Source organism: Scyliorhinus canicula, chromosome 14 (assembly GCF_902713615.1).
Source record: "Scyliorhinus canicula chromosome 14, sScyCan1.1, whole genome shotgun sequence".
Lineage (NCBI taxonomy): Eukaryota > Metazoa > Chordata > Chondrichthyes > Carcharhiniformes > Scyliorhinidae > Scyliorhinus > Scyliorhinus canicula.
Window position 1 is genome coordinate 17,624,275 of NC_052159.1, and position 20,403 is coordinate 17,644,677.

The 20,403-nt window shown below is 50.9% G+C and overlaps 1 protein-coding gene across 2 annotated transcripts in view; it reads left to right on the top strand.

The window, feature by feature from the left end:
- The first annotated feature begins 12,953 nt into the window (after positions 1–12,953).
- The window catches only part of LOC119977628 (P2Y purinoceptor 8-like), a 30,972-nt gene continuing 23,522 nt past the window's right edge, over positions 12,954–20,403 (top strand). For both annotated transcript variants that reach the window (XM_038818775.1, XM_038818779.1), the window contains exon 1: positions 12,954–13,131. The gene's annotated coding sequence lies outside the window, so the exon portion shown is untranslated. The remainder of the gene's footprint in view (positions 13,132–20,403) is intronic.

Genomic DNA, 20,403 nt, shown 5'->3' on the forward strand with positions numbered 1-20,403 from the left:
CCCCGTGGGAGCACCTTTCCACTTTGCTTTACTCCCTCCCTTGCCACACAATAGCCAATCCACCACAATTGCCCCTCTCAATTCCACCTGAATGAAATATTTTGATGCTTGAGAGCCTTGGCTGTGTGCGTGCTTCACAGCCCCCCCCCCCCCCCAACCATGGGTGAGGATTGTGGGCAGTTGAGTGCATTCAATGGACCTGCGTTCTAACCTCACAGGAGAACAGGACTCTGACCCCCCTGTCATCAATTGAACGGGGTGACTGATGAGCGAATGTTCCATAACGCTTTGCATTTTGGGCCATATCTGTGTCAACTCTCAGTTATGTAGATGTGATTACGACCATTGGAGTTCAATGTATAGGGTTAAAAATTGGACGCCAATCAGTGGCACCACCCCCCACCCCACCCCACCACCACCGCCCCCAGCCCAAGTTGAACATATCTGGTACCCCTGTGTCCTCTCCACTGCCCCCTCTGCAACTGGCTCCTTGGAGGGTGATGGCGACCTGCGCTCACCTCTGACATCCCCTTTGGAGGTGAGGTTGGCAGGTTCTCGTTTTAATACAGCTGTTGTAAATCGCATTGGCGTGATTCCTCATCACCGACTGATGGATATTCAGTGAAGGGTGAAGTCCCGGCAGGAGGGCTCGTAATGATATTATAACATATCTAAATACGAGTCCCGACCTTCCGTGGCAGGAGTCTCTTAAGGCCGTGGTGAGTTGCCTGGAAAATCGGAAAACCCGATATCGCCGATGAGATTTGCGTTTTGTTGTGGTGCTTCTCCAACACCCAACAGAAAATGCTTCCTGCCAAGTATTGCAAGTACCCCTGTCATCAATTCCATTTCCTAACCATTGACTCCATTCCCCTTTTGGTCACTGCCTGAGCCGGAACTACGCTGTTTGCAGACTTGACATCGTATTTGTCCATGAGATGAGCTTCTGGCCCCGTATCAGCTTCATCACCTTGTCTTCATACTTCCACCTCCATTAGATACCCCATCACCACCAGTCCCTTTGTTCATCTGCTGTTGAAAGTCTCAGCTATGGCTCTTTGAGACCAAATTTGTGTTTTCAAGACCCATAGAGGTATGAGCCCAAAGTCCAGGCTGCAACAGAACACTGGCCCCTCCAACGTCACATGGCCATCACCATGGTACAAAGGATCAGCAGATACAGAAAAAGGAAGAAATGAACGACAATAACCAACACAACTTTGCATAGATTGAATAATGAGCAACAGGTCGAGATATTCGGGCATATGACCAAAAATGTGGTCCAAGATGAAAATGTAGTTAAGGAGTATCTCAAAGGCAGAGAGAGTGAAACAGAAAGAGTAAGCGTATTTTGGAGCTTAAGCCCTTGCAACACTGCAGTGAAGGACAAAGTGTTAAATAAAGGCTATTCATCAAATCAGTTGGATGTCAAAGAGGCCTAAGGGGCTATGCAAAGAAGAATAACGACATCCTGTCCACGATTTATCCCTCAAACAAACATCTCCAAAACAGGTTGTCTGGTTATTTATCATTTCCTCTTGATGCAAAATTGCTGGGTGAAAAATCTGGTTGCCTATTTTCTTACAGTAGCTACACTTCAAAAGAATATCATACACTTTGAGAATCCTGAGGTTGTGAAAGTCACTCTGTAAATGCAAGTATCTTTTTTCCATTTTTTTATCAGAAAATACAGTAACTTGTGGTGTTTGCTAAGTAAGGTGCCCGCATTTTCTGAACTGAATCTGGGGACACAGCCCGAAACTCATTCACACCATCTGAGGTCGCAGCGCCTGTTCTGGGCATCCACCTGGTTCAGCATTGGTCGCCGCTTGTCAGTCTGGTTAACCCGTTGTCTCGTTACTCAGCCAGCTGCTCTCCCAGCGATTTCCTTGGGAAACCTGCTCACAATCCAGGGACTATCCAGGGATTCCGTGGAAAGTGTTGGGAATTGGGCAGATGGATGGGGGGGGGGGGGTGTGTGTGTGTGGGGGGGGGGGGGAGAGGCAGAGTGTGGCATGTGGATGCCACTCAGCAGGTGAGACATGAGGTAACTCCCTTGGTCCTGAGGTGGTAGATAATGGGCGGGACTTTCTCCACTCCCCACGCTGGGATTTGTGGCGGCCGAGGTCACCCACCATTGGCTGGCAGTGGGATCTTCTGTTCCCGGCCTTGTCGATGGCGTTTCCTGTTACCCTCTGCCGCCGGTGGGACCCCAAGATCCCGCCCAATGATTTGATAGCCAGAATATCGCCTGCGGCAGGCGCAGCCAAGACACCGTGACAACACTGCTCAATGAAGAGCTGCCATAAAGGGGAACAATTCAGATCCCCAGAGAATCCACAAGAGATTGAGACTGACAGCAGACTTTTAAAGGTGCCCGTATCGAATCAGTCAGCCATCATTGGATGAAGTCAACCAGTCTCTGACAAACGTTGCAATCCAGAAACGCAACTATTCAATGGCCATCAAAATACTAATTTGTCTCATAAAACAAAAGGAAATTATAATATGTTCCATTCACATCAAGAGCTGTGCATTTGTATTGTAAAGGTGCAGTTATCTATATGGAAATCGGAATAAAATATTTGCATTTTTAGTTCCTTAGGCCATTAAAGTGTCTGAAAGAGCTTCATAAAACAAGATTGTCCTGAGTGCTGTGGATGTCTACAGCTGCCATGTGCCTGTTGTAACTTACAGGAAGTCTGCTTTGTGGTGTGCAGAATGGAAAAACATAACAAATATGAACAGGAGGAGGCCATGCAGACATCCAGCCTCCTCCGCTCTTCAATACGATCATTGCTGATCTTCAGCTTCAATTCCACTTTCCTGCCCACTCCCCATATCCCTTGACTCCCTGGGAGACCACAAATCCCAGACTATCCCTCTAGGGTAGAAGAATCCAAAGGTACACAACCCTCCATCTGAAATAATTACTCGTCACCTCAGTCCAAAATGAATGGACCCTTTTCCTGACACTGTGTCCCTGAGCCATTGATTCCCAACCCAGTAGAAACAACCTCCCAGTGTCTACCCAATCAAACCCATCCCAGAACCGTGTACGTTTCAATGAGATCTCCTCTCATTCTTCCAAACTCAGAGAACGTTGACCCTCAATAAACATTATCCCACGGATGCACCAAGAAAATCTTCCTGGCTAGTTCACTAGGGAAACCTTCTCCTCAGCGTCAAGGTCCAAGGTTCGATTCCCGCTTGGGTCACTGTCTATGCGGAGTCTGCACGTTCTCCCCGTGTCTGCGTGTGTTTGCTCCGGGTGCTCTGGTTTCCTCCCACAAGTCCGGAAAGACATGCTTGTTAGTTGAATTGGGCATTCTGAATTCTCCCTCTGTGTACCCGAACAGGTGCCGGAGTGTGGTAACTAGGGGCTTAGAACCATAGAATTTACAGTGCAGAAGGAGGCCAGTCGGACCATCGAGACTGGCCCTTGGTAAGAGCACCCCACTTAAATCCACACGTCCACCCTATCCCCATAACCCAGGAACTCCACTTAAGCTTGCTGGACAGAAGGACAATTTAGCATGGCCAACCCATATAACATGCACATGTTTGGACTGTAGAAGGAAACCAGAGCACCCGGAGTAACTTCACAGTTACTATTGCATGTTAATGTAAGCCTACTTGTGACAATAATAAAGATGAGTTATAATAATAATTGCTTATTGTCACAAGTAGGCTTCAATGAAGTTACTAGTCGCCATATTCCGATGCCTGTTCGGGGAGGCCGGTACGGGAATTGAACCCCCGGTGCTGGTCTTGTTCTGTATTACAAGCCCCTAATATAAGCAGAGAAAATTAATAATAATCTTTATTGTCACAAGTAGGCTTATATTAACACTGCAATGAAGTTACTGTGAAAAGTCCCTAGTCGCCACATTCTGGCACCTGTTCGGGTACACAGAGGGAGAATTCAGAATGTCCAATTCACCTAACAGCACATCTTTCGGGACTTGTGGGAGGAAACCAGAGCACCCGGAGAAAACCCATACAGACATGGGGACAACGTGCAGACTCCACACAGACTGTGACTCAAGTCAGGAATCGAACCTAGGACCCTGGCTCTGTGAAACAACGGTGCTAACCATGATGCTCCCTCTCTGCCCGTGCTTATCCCGATTAGTACCCCCTGTCTCCTAGTCATTGACTCCATTCCCCTTTTGGTCACTGCCTGAGCCGGAACTACGCTGTTTGCAGACTTGACATCGTATTTGTCCATGAGATGAGCTTCTGGCCCCGTATCAGCTTCATCACCTTGTCTTTGTACTTCCACCTCCATTAGATACCCCATCACCACCAATCCCTTTGTTCATCTGCTGTTGAAAGTCTCAGCTATGGCTCTTTGAGACCAAATTTGTGTTTTCAAGACCCATAGAGGTATGAGCCCAAAGTCCAGGCTGCAACAGAACACTGACCCCTCCAACATCACATGGCCATCACCATGGTACAAAGGATCAGCAGATACAGAAAAAGGAAGAAATGAACGACAATAACCAACACAACTTGCACAGATTGGATAATGAACAATGATGGAAATATATATAATCTCTTTTCCTCATCTAAAGTCTTGGAAGATCTGATGACATCCTGATGGGACTCGACTGCACTGCTTACCAGGCTAATTTTTGAAGAGTGATGCCCAAGGCATATGGCGAACAATGTAGTTGAAGAGGTGGCATTTAGGAGTATCTCAAAGGCAGAGAGAGTGAGACAGAAAGAGTAAGGGTATTCTGTCCTCCATTAACCCTTAAACAAACATCTCCAAGGTCACAAGTAACTTCAGTGATTGGACTTTGCTGTTCTTCACATCCAGTTAGAACTGTTGCTTCACAGCGCCAGGGTCTCGGTTCGATTCCTGACTTGGGTCACTGTCTGTGCGGAGTCTGCACGTTCTCTGTGTCTGTGTTCATTGGGGTCTGTTTGTTCTGATGTGAATAAACTCCAGCCCCGTTATAGGTGCTAATCTTCTGGGTAAAAGTCAAATAAATCAGTTATGTGTTAAAAAAAAATGGTGGCACGGTGGTTAGCACTGCTGCCTCACAGCTCCAGGGATCCAGGTTCAATTCTGGCCTCAGGTGGCTGTCTGTGCGGAGTTTGCACTCTCTCCCTGTGTTTGCGTGGGTTTCCTCCAGGTGCACCGGTTTCCTCCCACAGTCCAAAGATTTGCTGGTTCAGTGGATTGCCCCTTAATGTCCAAATGGTGAGGTGGGGTTATGGGTATAGGGTGGAGGTGTGGTCTTAAGTCGGGTGCTTTTTCAAGGGCTGGTGCAGACTCGATGGACCAAATGGCCTTCTTCTGCACTGTAAATTCTATGATTCTGAAACAGGTTGTCTGGTTATTTATCATTTACTCTTCATGCAAAATTGGTGGGTGAAATCTGGTTGCCTACTTCATTACAGTAGCTACACTTCAAAAGTATATCATACACTTTGAGAATCCGAAGGTGTGAAAATCACTCTGTATTTTTTTGCATTCCTTTATCAGAAAATACTGCATTCTGCTTTACACAGTAATTTGTGGTGTTTGCTAAGTAGGGTGGTGTCCACATTTTCTAAACTGAATCTGGGGACACGGCCAGAAACTCATTCACACCATCTGAGGTCGCAGCGCCTGTTCTGGCCATCCACATGGTTCAGCAGCGGTCGCCGCTTGTCAATCTGTTTAACTCAGCCAGTTTCTCTCCCAGCAAATCTCACGGGAAAACAGGGACTATCCAGGGATTCCGTGGATGGCGTTGAAGATTGGGGAGATGGTTGGGGGGGGGATGAGGTGTCAGAGTGCATCATGTGGATACATGATGTGGTAACAGAGCATAATCGCTTCACAGATTTAGGTCTCTTGTTGAACCTACCCTACCTGATGGTCAAAACAGGGTGTTGGCATCTCTCCCAGCAATCAGAACCAACTCTGCCACACAACCTTGCCCACTTTATTGATAAATTAAAGGGCTGCTTCCGATCACAGCGCCCCCGATGCCACTTGGACACCTTGGCATTGCCAGCCTGGCACCTTGGCTTTGCCACATGGTTGCCTGGCAATGCCATCCTGGCAAGGGCAGTACAATGTTGCCCAGGTACCAGGTTGCCCATGTTGCAGATCGAACCCAGGGGTGCCCTGCCCTTGTGAGGTGGGCACAGTAAGAAGTCTTACAACACCAGGTTAAAGTCCAACAGGTTTGTTTGGAATCACTAACTTTTGGAGCCCTGCTCCTTCTTCAGGTGAGTAATGAAGGAGCTGCGCTCATCACCTGATGAAGGAGCTGTGCTCAGAAAGCTAGTGATTTCAAACAAACCTGTTGGACTTTAACTTCATGTTGTAAGACTTCTTACTGTGCCCACCCCAGTCCAACGCCGGCATCTCCACCTTATGAGGTGGGGAGGGTGGGCCCAAGGACCCCCTAATCGGTAAGTTGGAGGGGTCCGGAGGCAGAGGTGGTGGTTTGCGAGATCGAGGCAGCATTTAAAAATGGGTAATGAGTAATAGCATTTCAAAATGGCTCCCGATCTCTTCCTGTAATGACCAGATGAGCTCGTCGGTGCAGGAAGAGAAGTAAGTGCAGCCTCAGTGGGTCATTCTCCGCAAATGCCCCCCAAAAAGGCAAAATGCTGTTTGATAGCAGGGACCGGTAGCACCGGTTCCCGGTGATACCGGCTCCGAGAAACAACACACTAATCGCGTCCAAAGCGGGACTTTTTCCCCATTAAATCGTGCCCCACATCAGTTTTAATGAGCTTTAACCTTTCCTATTTCAAAGTGGACAAGTAAGGTTCCCATATTGTCATTAGAAAATCATGAAAATTCCTAAATCTCCCCGATGGAACTGTTTTAAAATGTATTGGGCAAGGTTCTCACTTTCTGAGACTAAAGTGTTGACGCCACCGGAGAATCCGGTGGACATTTACGACAGAAAAACAAACCCGTTGGACTTGCCGTCGCACCTGGACCGATCCCACTGCCGTTGAAGGTCTAGCACCGCGTGGAACACAATCGATTCCAATGGGAAACGGTGCGGGGTTCGCTGGTTCCGTGATTGACACTCGGGAGGTTGACAAGCTGCAGCCGCACATACACATTACACTCCCCGCACACACTCATCCCAGCCAACAAGATGGCACTGGTTGTGCTCGAGCGCGCCCATACAGCTGATGGGTTGGCTGGGACCAGTGGGCATCCAGGGGGGGTGCCCTAGGGGGACATCTACACGACCCTTGGCACTAGGTCAAAGTGGACTGTTAGCAGTGTGCGCAGCTGTATGGCTGCCTTGCCAGCTGCGACAGTGGTGTTTCCTGTCCATCCACCCTGACCCCACAGCCCACCTCCTGACCACCCCCCACTACTTTCCCCAGCCCTGGCATCCGCATCCTCCTCTCTCTTTCCTTCAGCAGCCACAACGCTGGTTTCACAATTTTTAAAAGCACAAGTGAACCACACCATCAAAAACTCGGCGTGAAATCGGCAACCGCCACGATTTTGCCGTGGGAACCTATTCTCCGTCCAATTGCGTTTCCCGAATTCAGGGTCAGCCAACGGAGAATCCCACCCAGTATTCTTAATAATATTTGTTTCCCTTTGCTGTTATTGTCTTGACGAGCCCCCTCCTCAGGGCCCTAACTGCAAAAAGAGGAAGTCAGCACCTCATCACCCAACTCAGCCATATATTTCACTGCAGACAAATGAGTGCAGTAGAGCTTTGAAAGCCGACCCTAAAACAAGTGCGACCCTATTCATAGTCATTGCAAAGCAGTCACATGCACACAACTAGGTTGCGGCCTTCAGTGGCAAGTGTGGCATGAATAGGCTGCAAATGGGTTCCCATCTACCCTACACACAAACCAATAGCAGTGTGCTGCACCATTTGTACAGGAGGCATACGCACTTGTTTGAAATCTCTGTTGCAACCTCACTAACTATGCCTCAAAATTCTTCATTATATGTGAAGCGCTGAAGGGCACCCTGGCTGGATTCTTCACCCTGCCGCGCCACATTTCTGCCCCGACCCGCCAGTGGATTCTCTGTTACACTGGGGCTGGTTTAGCACACTGGGCTAAATCGCTGGCTTTTAAAGCAGACCAAGGCAGGCCAGCAGCACGGTTCAATTCCCGTACCAGCCTCCCCGAACAGGCGCCGGAATGTAGCGACTAGGGGCTTTTCACAGTAACTTCATTGAAGTCTACGCGTGACAATAAGCGATTTTCATTCGTTACGCCGGTTGGTCAATGGGGTTTCCCATGGTGGGGCAGCCCCACGCCATCGGGAAACCCCTGGGCGCCGGCAAAACAGAGAATCACGCCGGCAGAGAATCCCGCCACCTACGTTTGTGAAAGGTGCAATATAATTGTGAATCTTTCCTTGTTTGCAAGATCAGGCGGACTGAATGGAGTGTCCAGTTGTTAGTCTAACATCTGATATATTATTTAAACCAGCAACAAAATGATGCATGGTAGCACCACAAAATAAACGTGCAATGCAAGTTCCAATAGCCATGCCACACCCCATTTATTACACAATTTGCATTGCAACTCAGTGAGTTTGGGGTCTGAGAGGTTTTCTAGGAATAATTTATTTGAGACGCAGCCCGATGAAAGTTGTGGGGCTGGACTCTCCGATTTTGCGGCTAAATGCCGACACGGCATGGGAACAGCAGCATTTTATGATGCCACAATCAGCGCCGAACCCTCACCGAATCTGGGACCAGTGGGGGGCTAGCGGCGCCACCGGGTAAAAGTCCCAGCACGCGTGCCAATAACGGCCGGGTCCGTGGCCGTGCATACGCACGGTGACGACCTGCAGCGGTGAATTTATATTTGTTTGTGGGTATTAGAAATAAGCCAGAAGTTAAAATTAAAGCTTAATTTGTGTCTCTGTATGTGTGCTAAGGAATGGTTAGCATCATGTTAAACAAAGGTGCCTGCATATCAATAGGTTTTAGTTTCACTCAAACTTTGCCTGTATTGTAATTAAGGAGTCTACAATGTATAATTAAGTACAGAGGTCAAAAGAAAACTAAATTGTTGTTTAGCAACAAGCAGTTCACATTGAACAGCAGCAAAATTTTGAGTTCAATCTGGAACCAAGTCACGGGCGGCGTGGTTGCTCAGTGGTTAGCACAATTGCTCCAGGATCCCAGGTTCGATTCCCAGCTTGGGTCACTGTCCGTGTGGAGTCTGTACGTTCTCCCCGTTTCTGCGTGGGTTTCCTCCAGGTGCTCCGGTTTCCTCCCACAGTCCAAAGGTGTACAGGTTAGGTGGATTGGCAATGCCAAATTGCCCCTCAGTGTCCAAACGTTTGGGTGGGGTTGTAGGGTTACGGGGATAGGGTGGAGGTGTGGGCTTGGGTAGGCTGATCTTTCCAAGGGCCGGTGCAGACTCGATGGGCCAAATGGCCTCCTTCTGCACTGTTAATTCAATGAGAAGAAGCCAGAAGGAAGAGACTGTTCACAGCGTCAGCCAGGACAGGCCAGACAAAAGGGCAAGGGGCAGAAAAAGAAGCATCGGGAGCTAAAGAAGATAGTTCCAAAAACCAGGGTATGGAAAGGGAGGGGGAAGCCCCAGGAAGATGAAAATGAAAAAATGAAAATCTGTTATTGTCACAAGTAGGCTTCAAATGAAGTTACTGTGAAAAGCCCCTTGTCGCCACGTTCCAGTGTCTGTTCAGGGAGGCTGGTACAGGAATTGAACCCGCGCTGCTGGCCTTGCTCCGCTTTACAAGCCAGCTGTTTAGCCCACTGTGCTGAACCAGCCCTTTGACCATTGAGGTCAAAGGGACAAAGAACTGGAATCTGAACAAGGTACCGTTTACTGGAGTTAAAAAGAGGAGCAGAGAGAGAGGTTCACAATCAAAGGCAGGGCTGTAAGATGAGGACCTGATTAAGTCATCTAGTGAGAAGCCAGACCCCCCGCGTAATACTAAAGTTGGTGAATCCGTAATACAGCTTGTGAAGCAGTGTCTGGGAACCAGAATACACCTGGCAATCCAAGGCAGAGGAATATCTGAAAGGCAAGGTTGAAACCTTGAATGGGGATCCTTAGTGCAGGCATCGAGAGGAAGCATTGTCTGAGAGAAGATTCCAAACGTGTTCTTGGAGTGGCATTTGGGAAAACCCGTGTCAGGTTTTCGGTGTGACCAGTTGACTCACAGGGTGGCAAGGATCTGGGGCCTTGTATTGGGTCGCACCTGCCACTTGGTTTCAGAGTGTGGTGTGTCTGACCACAGTTGTACTGTTGGTTTACATAGACTGTGTACTTACTGAGAACATTACAGTATAAAATAAATTGTGTTATCCTTATAAATCTATGTATCTATAAAGGTATAGCTGGGGTGAAGGATTATTGTATTATAGTTAATCCTTACATGTTTAATAAATGGTTTATTCTTTTCATAAAATCACACAATCCCTACAGTGCAGAAGGAGGCCATTCGGCCCATTGAGTTTGAACTGACCCTCTGAAGGAACATCCCACCTCGGCCTGAGTCCCCACTCTCTCCCCATAAGCACAGCTAATCTTTTTGGACACTGACGGGCAATTCACCATGGCCAATCCACCTAACCTGCACATCATTGGACTGTGGGAGGAAACTGGAGCACCCGGAGGAAATCCAAGCAACACGGAGAGAATGTTCAAACTCCACACAGGCAGTCACCCAAGGCTGGCGTTTAACCCAGGTCCCTGGTGCTGTGATGCAGCAGTGCTAAGCATTGTGCCACCGTGCCGCCCTCTTGTTAGAAGTTAATTGGCAGTCCTGAGTATCTGTTCATCCACATCTCTAAATCAAAAATAAAAGTTAGGGGGCTGGATTCTCCGCCCCGCCGCGCCACTTTTCTGCCTCAACCCGTCGGTAGGATTCTCAGTTATGCTGACCGGTCCATGGGGTTTCCCATTGTGGGGCAGCCCCACCCCATCGTCAAACTCCTGGGTGCCGGCAAAACGGAGAATCCCGCCGGCAGAGAATCCTGCCCAGGGTCTGTCGAACTGGGTTCCACTCTGGCACCTGACTGTCCAGTAGTAACATCAGTTGGAATCATAACAGTACTATTGCCGGAGTATTGTCAGGGCCCATGGTCTTTGCAGTATCTGGTGCCTTCAGCCGTTTCTTGATGTCATGTGGAATTAATCGAATTGGTTGAATTGACATCTGTCATGCTGGGGACCTCTGGAGAAGGCCCAGATGGATCATCAGCTCTGACTGAAGATGATAGCAAATGCTTCGGCCTTGTGTTTTGTACTGAAATGCTAGGCTTCCCCATCATTGTGGATAAGAATTTGTATGGAACTTCCTCCTCCAGTGAGCTGTTTAATTATCTGCCATCATTGACGACATGACGTGGCAGGATTGCAGAGCTTAGTCCTGATCTGTTGGTTGTGGGATCACTTTGCTTTGTTCATTGCATGCAGCTTATGCTGTTTGGCATGCAAATAGTCCTGCGTTGTAGCTGCATCAGGTTGCCACCTTATGCCCGGAGCTGCTCCTGACATGCCCTCTTCTTTGAACCAGTGTTGTTCCCCTGGCTTGGTGGTAATGGTAGAGTGGGGGATATGCTGGCCCATGAGCTTGCTGATTGTGGTTGAGTACAATTCAGTGCTGCAGATGGTCCACAGCGCCTCATGGATGGTCAGTCTTGAGTTGCTGGATCTGCTCTGAGCCGAACCTGTTCAGCACAATGATAGTACAACACATGATGGAGGGTTTGCTCAGTGTGAAGACAGGGTTCCTTCTGCAAAAGTACTTTGAGGTGGTCACTCCTACCAATACTGTCATGGGCAGAGGCATGTGGGTCAGGTAGATTGGTGAGGACAAGATCCAGTAGGTTTTCCCCTTTTTGTTAGTTCTCTCACCACTTGCTTGAGACTCAGTCCAGCAGCTATGCCCTTTCGGACTTGTCCAGCTGAGTCTGTAGTGGTGCGACTGAGCAACACTTGTCGATGAACGTTAAACTCCTCCAGCCAAAACACATTCTGTCCTTGCCACCCTCTGCGCTCCCTCCAAGTGGTATTCAACATGGAGGAGTGCTTTTTGGTACGATTGGGTGAGTATGACTATGTCAGGCTATTGCTTGACTCGTCTGAAGGAAGCTTTCCCTTGGCAGTGTGCGCCATTGTTGCTTCTGGTGCCTGTGTGAATACAAGGTGGTCCATCCGGTTTTATCCGTTTGGACTTTTCACCCATAGTTTGGCGTGATTGAGTGGCTGGCCAGGCCATTTCAAAGGGCAGTTAAGAGTCAATCACATTGCTGCAGATCTTGAGCCATGTGTAGGCATGGACTAAGTAGGGATGGCAGATTTCCTTCCCTATAGGACTGGACTTGCAATTTCCAGCCTCCGGCCTGTTTACAGTCCAGCTTGCTGTTTTCTTCACAAGAATTCACCACGAGCAACTTTCCAGCAGAGGTCACTGGATCAGGGATAAGAGGAGGAACCTTCATTGACTGATGTTTCACCTTCTCATCCTGCAGATAATTGGAACTCCCCGACTATCTGTCCCTGACCTTCCACTTCTCTCCTGGGGACCTTCCTGCTTTCTGTGCATTTTTAGTCTTGGTTGTGCCACTGATTTTGGGGAGACAATCACAGGGAACTAACAGCAAGAAATGGTGAAGACTAGGTGAGCAAACTTGTAAATCTAATGCAACCACACAAAGGGTGTGCACCATATGTGGTTAAACTGAGAGAGAACTGAAGGGAACTAATTCCGTGTTCAAGGCTTCCTGCGAGAAACATAGCACTGTTGCAAAATAGAATTTTGTTTGCCGGGGTGTTCATTGCAGATAAGTTAACTCCAAGGCGCAAAATCAGCACAGAAAACTTGGTTGAAGGCGTGATTCCGTCAGATCAATTGCGCCTTTCTATTCCATGTTGTTGTTTTAAATATATCTTCACTTATGGACAACTATTGTTTTGAAAGGGAAGAGGGATGAATTGCAAAAAACCCATTAAAAGTGCCAGTTTGAAATTTGCGTGTGGGGTTTAACGATCTTGAGCTGAGAGAAGCCAGGAAATCAGGCGTTTCCTTCTGAAGCGTCATTTCCTGTGGCAGGTATGGGTACAGCTTTCAAAAGGATCACGCAAGGGTGCAGAGATGTTGCAGTTCTATCGCGTGCCAGTCAGCCTCAGACTTGCTTGGTGAGTTATCCAGCAGTTTACTCTCTTGCTGCATGTATTGTCTGTCAAGCTTTCTGCGTTCATGTACCTGCATGTACACACATCGACACAACCTGCATTTCTGCTCTTCAAATGCCTTATTAACACCGTTTCATCACGTTATGATAAATTACAAATTTGGCTGGTGGAGAGAGAGAGAGAGACAGCACATCTCATGTGGTGTTTCTTCAAATTAAATTTACACACTGAGATTTGCGCTCTATCAGAATAGCAGATGGAAATAGCAGCACAAATTCCTGTTCAGCTGTCCACCTGATGAGGCAAAGTCTCAAGGGAAGGGCAGAATGTAGTCTCTAACGTAAAAACCGTTGTTAGCTGTTTGTGGTCGAGAGACTCTCAGTAACACATAGCAGACTCGGCCCACAAGTACCTTTTATTCGCAACTTTGAACTTCTTTCGTCTGCAAGTTGGACAAAAATATTGTTGCACAGCAACCACATGGCAGGGGAGGAACCAGCGATGTACAGACCCGGTTGCCGGGCGAATGGAAAGAGTTCAAGTTGATGTTAGCAAGCTGGCAATAGTTATAATCATAGCTACGATGTTACAATATTAATTGCTATTTACTAGATTGTTCACTTTCTGTCACGTATTAGTGTCAAGGCTGCTCGATGGAGGTTTTTTCAATGTGCTGGACTTTGTCGCCAAGACGTCATTGCTCCCGACGCGGAGCACTGCCCAGGGCTTTGGACTCAGCGTCGCGGTTATGTTGCGATTCTTGATCAGTTTTCCTGAGCAAACCGCTTTTGCTGACAGAGGGGGGGTAGCTCGCACGCTTGCCCTCCCCACAGCTGCAAGGGAAAGTGCGCAAAGTCACCACTATGCTGTCCACAGCTGCAAACCCAAGTCCTCAAAAGCTGTCACACAAACATTCTAACAAGTCTCAATTTTGACGTGTGTCTTCTCTGCTATCGTTTATCCATGAGTCCATGAAGGATGTGCCTGACGAGCATCCACTGATGCTCTGTTTCGTCCCTGGTTCATGAGGTAGGCTGCTTGCTCCGGAGTCAGAAGGTTGTGGGACACTGAGGGACTGCTGCACCGTCACAGATGCCCTCCTTCGGCCTATCGCTCTCGGTTGGGCATGAAGGATCCCATGGTGCTGTTGCATGCAAGAGTGGGGGAAGTCTCGCCTGCGTCCGTGTCAGTGTTTATTCCTCAACCAATATCACTAAAAAGCCTGTTATCGCGTCATTATCTCAGCTGTTGTTCGTGGGACTTTGTTGCGCACAAATCGGGTTCCTGCGTTTTTTAACGTTACAACAGTGGCTCAATACCAACAATAGTTCTCGTGAACTGATTGATGGTGCTTTACAAAATGGTCCGTTTGCGTTTGGTTTCGCCAATGTAGAGGAGACCACGTTGTGAGTAGCAAGTACAGTATTGTCGGCATGCTTGCATGCATGGTACTGAGCTTACAGTTGCCTGTCATTCCAGTTCTCCACAATGCTACCACCCTGACCTTTCTGTCCCTGACCTGCTGCGCTGTTTCAGTGAAGCTCCATGGGCGGCACGGCGGCTCAGTGGTTAGCACGGCTGCCTCACAACATCAGGGTCTCTGGTTCAAATCTGGCCTTGGGGGACTGTCTGTGTGGAGTTTGCACTTTCTCCCCGTGTCTGCGTGCGTTTCCTCCGGGTGCTCTAGTTTCCTCCCACAGTCCACAGATATGCAGGTTAAATGGATTGGCCACACTAAATTGCCCCTCAGTGTCCAAAGATGTGCAGATTAGGTGGGGTTATGGGGACAAGTGGGGGAGTAGGCCTCGGTAGGGTGCTCTTTCAGAGGGTTAGTGCCAGCTCGATGGGCTGAATGGCCTCCTTCTGCACTGTAAGAATTGTTTTTTCTAAGCTTAACACAAGCTCACGGAACAGTACCTCCAGCGCCGGCTCTAGGGTTGCTGGCGCCCCGGGCAAGCTGAACTTCGGCACCCTTGGGGGGCGGGGCCGAGGGGGGGGGGCCGAGGGGGGGGGCGGGGCCGAGGGGGGGGGGGGGGGGGGGGCGGGGCCGAGGGGGGGGGGCGGGGGCGAGGGGGGGGCGAGGCCGAGGAGGGGGGGGGGCGAGGCCGAGGAGGGGGGGGCGAGGCCGAGGGGGGGGCGAGGCCGAGGGGGGGGGCGAGGCCGAGGAGGGGGGGGGGGGGGCGGACCCGAGGGGGGGGCGGACCCGAGGGGGGGGGCGGGGGGGCGGACGCGGGGGGCGGACCCGAAGGGGGGGCGGACCCGAGGGCGGGGCGGGGGGGGCGGACCCGAGAGGGGGGCGGACACGCGGGGGGGGCGGACGCGGGGGGCGGACCCGAAGGGGGGGCGGACCCGAGGGCGGGGCGGGGGGGGCGGACCCGAGGGGGGGCGGGGGGGGACTGAGCGGGGGGGCGGACAGAGCCGGGGGACCGCCCTAGGGGCGGGCGGCCACCGCGCATGCGCTGGTTGGCACCGGCCCAACTGCGCATGCGCGGGACCCGAGTCTCTGGCGCCCCCGAGCACATGGCGCCCCGGGCGACTGCCCGAGTTGCCGGTGCCTTGAGCCGGCCCTGAGTACCTCAGACACTCCATTGTCTCTTCTGGACTCATCATTAATTTCAACAATTTTAGATCATAATCTCTGCCCCCATTCTGTTTTTTTTGCTGGTTTGATTTTTTTGTTCATTTCTGTCTGCTACCCAGCCATTCACACCTCATCTAGATATATCTTTTGTTTCTTTACCACCCCCTTTGGCTTTTGAATCACAAAACCTTTTGTCATTTAACCTCTCCAAACATCAACCCTATCACAGACCTTCCCTCTTGTTCACCCTTCCCCCTCTCATTTGTTTGAGGCTCCCTATCTTTATTCAGTTCTGATGAAAGGTCACTGGGCTGAAATGTTGGGCGCACTTTAGCGGAAGAAAGTCTAGCTTTGGATGCGAATAGCGGAGTGTTTCTCGGAGCCCGCAGCACAGAGAACGACCCCGCTATCAAATGGGACTCTGCTTTTTTGGAAGGCCTCTGCGGGGAACATCCCACCGGGGCTGTACCTACCTCACTCCCTGCATTGACGAGCTCAGCTTGTCAATGGAGGAAGAGTTCAAGGCGCCATCTTTCAACGCTGCCCCGATATGTCCAGCCTCCCACCGGGGCCTCTGGACCCCCCACGCCCAAAGCTCCAACTTACCGATTGAGGGGTCCATGAGCACCCCCCTCACCCCACTTCATGAGAGCAGGGCACCACCCCCCCAGGCTCGGCCCCCGTCATGGGCAACCTGACACCTGGGGCACTGCCAGCCTGGTATCTTGGCAATTGCCAGGCCAGCCTTGCAGTGCCAACTGGGCACCCTGGCAATGTCAGTGCGGTCCTGCCATGATGGCCAGGTGGCTGTGCCAATGTGTCAGGCTATCAGTGGCAAGTTTGCAGGATGACAGCGCCACCTTTCCCAGGTGGCATCAGGAGTGCAAGGGACCACCCTTCCCAGAGCCCGGCCACCTGGGGGTCTCCGGTCGCCTGGGAGACCCCCTCAAGTGCCGTTATGCCTGGTCCACGTTTGTGGAAACCAGTGCTAAACAGCGCCACAGCGAGGTCCCCCAGGCACGGCCGTTCAATCCCCGGCCTTAGGATACTCCGGTGTAGCCATGTTTAGGTGAAGGTAACTGCTCACTTAAATATGCAAATCTGGACCCTGCCCAGTGCGGGCAAGATCCAAACCACGATGTCTTGCGGGACTGCGCTAGCGTCCCGAGCGTCGCAAATCCCGCGAGAGGGATTTAACAGCCTTGGCGTGTCACCGAGCCGGGCGTGGCGAGGCCGGACATTTACACCCTTTAACTCTGTTTCTCTCTCCATTGAGTTGCTTGTGTTTCCAGAATTTCCTGTGTTTAATTCCCTTCTGATTACTGTCCATGAGGAGGAATGGGATACATTACCAGGCATGGGGTATCCAAGCTGGCGCTATCCTTCACCTCACCCAGCCCTGAGCAGCTGAGGCAGATTGCAGCAGGTCGATAGCTACCTTGGCTGTGACCATTGTGTGTAAGGCAGCCACCTGCACCGTGACCCAGTGACCTGTGGCTGGTTTCTCTTTGTTGCATCTTAGCAACTTACCGCTTGATGTTCCCAATTGTTTTGTTTGCGGTAGTGGGGGAAACGTGTCATTGATGTGAGCTTGTGCGTGTGTGGGCTCAGGTAGCTCTCAGCCTTTTACTTGTGGTTGGGTTGGTCCAGCAGGTGCACTGTGGCTTTTCACAGCTGTCACTTGGTCGGAGGTTGGAGTAGCGACTACCAATGTTGCTGTTAATAGCCAGATGCAATCCCGTGGAGATGTCTCTTCTGCAATGCAACACTACCAGGCCACCAGCATCTAAATGAAAACTGTTCCGAGAGAGTGGGGTAGGGGCTCGGGGTGCGCAATACAATGCGGTCCCCCCCTGCATTGCTATATTGTTGATTGTTGTTGGCAGAGATCATAAGTTTGTCAGCTGTTTGATGGATGTTAGGGCACGGATGTGAGAGGAAGGTGAGCCCATCCCCGCCGTCCTCCGAGTTCTCCCGCCACCCAAAAACCGGTCCGGCGTGCGTCACGCTGCCCGCTTCGGAGAATGGCAGGGTCCGGCGCGATTCAATGGGCGCCGGGGCTGCCCGAAATCTCCGGCCCGCGATGGGCCGAAGTCCCGCCCATCTGTTGCCGGTCCCGCCGGCGTAAATTGGAGTAGGTCCCTTACTGGTGGGACCTGGCGGCGTGGGCGGGCTCCAGGGTTCTTGGGAGGGGCGCAGGGGGATCTGGCCCCGGGAGGTGCCCCCACGGTGGCCTGGCCCGTGATCGGGGCCCACCGATCCACGGGCGAGCCTGTGCCATGGGGGCACTCTATCCTTCCGCACCGGAGGCTGTGGTCCTGAGTCAATCCTGATGCGGAAGCAAATCACTCTGCGCATGCGCGGGGATGATGCCAGCACTCACTGGGGCTCCCGTGCATGCACCGACGCGCGCCGGGCGGCGGAGACCCTTTGGCGCAGGTTGGCATGGTGCCAAGCCCCTTTCCCCCGGCCGGCACGGCGCAAACCACTGCAGGGCGGGCCTAGCCCCTGAAGGTGCAGAGGATTCTGCACGTTTGGGGCGGCCCGACGCCGGAGTGGTTCATGCCACTCCGTCCCGCTGGGACCCCCCCCCCCCCGCCCCGCCGGGTAGGGGTGATTCCCACCCCCGGGTTCGATTCCGATCTTGGGTGATTGTATGGAGTTTGCATATTATCCTCATGTCTACATGGGTTTCCTCCGGGTGTTCCAGTTTACTCCCAAAGTCCAAAGATGTGCAGGTTAGGGTGGTTTGGCCATGCTAAATTTCCCCTTAGTGTCCAAAGGTTAGGTGGAATTTCAGGGGTCGGGTGGGCAAGGTGCTCCTTCGGCAGGTCGGTGCAGACATGATGCGCCAAATGGCTTCTTTCTGCACTGTAGGGATTCTGATTCGGTGATTTAATATGCACAGTGTTAAATGTGGGGAAGAATGGTAAATCGCTGTTCAATTGCTAGTCTATCGGCCTCCCATTAACGAGAGCTCGCCATCAGGCATCCTATGAGTTTCATGAAATTGATGGATTGACAGGGCAAACAGGGATTAAACTTTCCGCAGAAAGATAGAGCTGGTACTTCATGGCGCAAGGAGTGAATTACTGTGTGATGTAATTCCATTGGAGGTCCAAGGTTCTCATACCTGGGACGAGTAAATTGTTCCTCAATATTTTATTTTAAAATGACCTTTTTAAATGCTTCCCTCTGCCCTTTTTTTTCTCTCTCAATCCAATTTCAATCTCCCTTCTTTCTTTTGCTCTGGCTGATATGATTCTGATTCATCCCATTTCCTTCCCCCATCATTTCTGTGGTCTTTAAATTCCATTGGTTAAGTGTGGGACTTGGGGTTTTCTCTTTTTCCCTCCTGTAACCTTATTGGTACATTAGTAGTTCTTATCCCGCCTTGCACTGACTCCCAAATGTTAGCTCCCTCACAAAGAAGTCACCTAATTTGTCTCCAAATTCCATTGGATGAAGGTATTGGTATCCTCACCAGTACCTCACCAATACCAATACCAACACCAATACCAATACCAACACCAATACCAATACCTCAACAGGAGACTGGTTTACAGATGGTGACTTCCCCACGACCCACTGAAGTACCTTCACCCAACCATAGATTCCCCACCCAAATTATGGAGGCAACCTCATCTTGGCTTTGCCCCCTACTCATATGCAACAATCCTCATGTTCATCGTTCCCACGTTCCCACGTTCATCCCTATCTCCTCTTACTAAAAATAATTGCCAATTACCATTCCCCCCCAAAGAACTCTGTGAACCTGTACACTCGGATCCTGGGCCCAATTCAGTGGACTTAAGTTAACGTTTGTTGAATGGCACATTTAACTGAGAGTTTCTCCCTTCCAAGGAATTTCCTGCTGGTGAGCTGATCTTGCCAGCTGGAAAGGCTCCTCGCAGATCTGGACGCCATTTTATCCGGCAGCCCTGCATCCTCCCCCCCCCCCCCCCCCCCCCCCCCCAGATTTCGGGCCCCCTCACTTTTTTGACCCCTTCCCCCAACCCTTCAAAGTTGGGGAAGCCCCTGGGAATCCCTCATTCACCTCCCCTCCTCCTGACAAAGCCCCCCAGGACCTGACACCTGGCAGTGCCAATCTGGCATCTGGATTCCTTGGCAGTGCCAGCCTGGAACCCTGGTTGTGCCAGGGTCGCACTGCTAGGATGCCTGGGTGGCAGTTCCAAGGTGAATGAAATGAAAATCGCTTATTGTCACGAGTAGGCTTCAAATGAAGTTACTGTGAAAAGCCCCTAGTCGCCACATTCCGGCGCCTGTTCGGGGAGGCTGTTACGGGAATCGAACCGTGCTGCTGGCCTGCTTGGTCTGCTTTCAAAGCCAGCAATTTAGCCCAGTGCGCTAAACAGCCCCACGGGCCACGGTGTCCAGGTGCCTGGGGAAGTGCCAGGGTGCCACCCTGCCCCTGCCCCTGCATCAGTATTTGTGTGGACCAGAACTAATTGGCACCCGAGCGAGGTCTCACAGGTGCGGCCGGTGAGTCCCGGGATCCACAAATGTGGACCTGGTGTAATGGTGCCTCGGAGGTCTTCCAGGCCGTTGAAGACCCCTGCTGGTCAGGGGCAGGGCAGGGTGCGCCCTGTCAAGTAAAGAAATCTGGCAGCCTTAACTAGTCCGACTTCCACATGACCCTGGATCCATGGCTGACAGGCCGAGGAAACTATTCA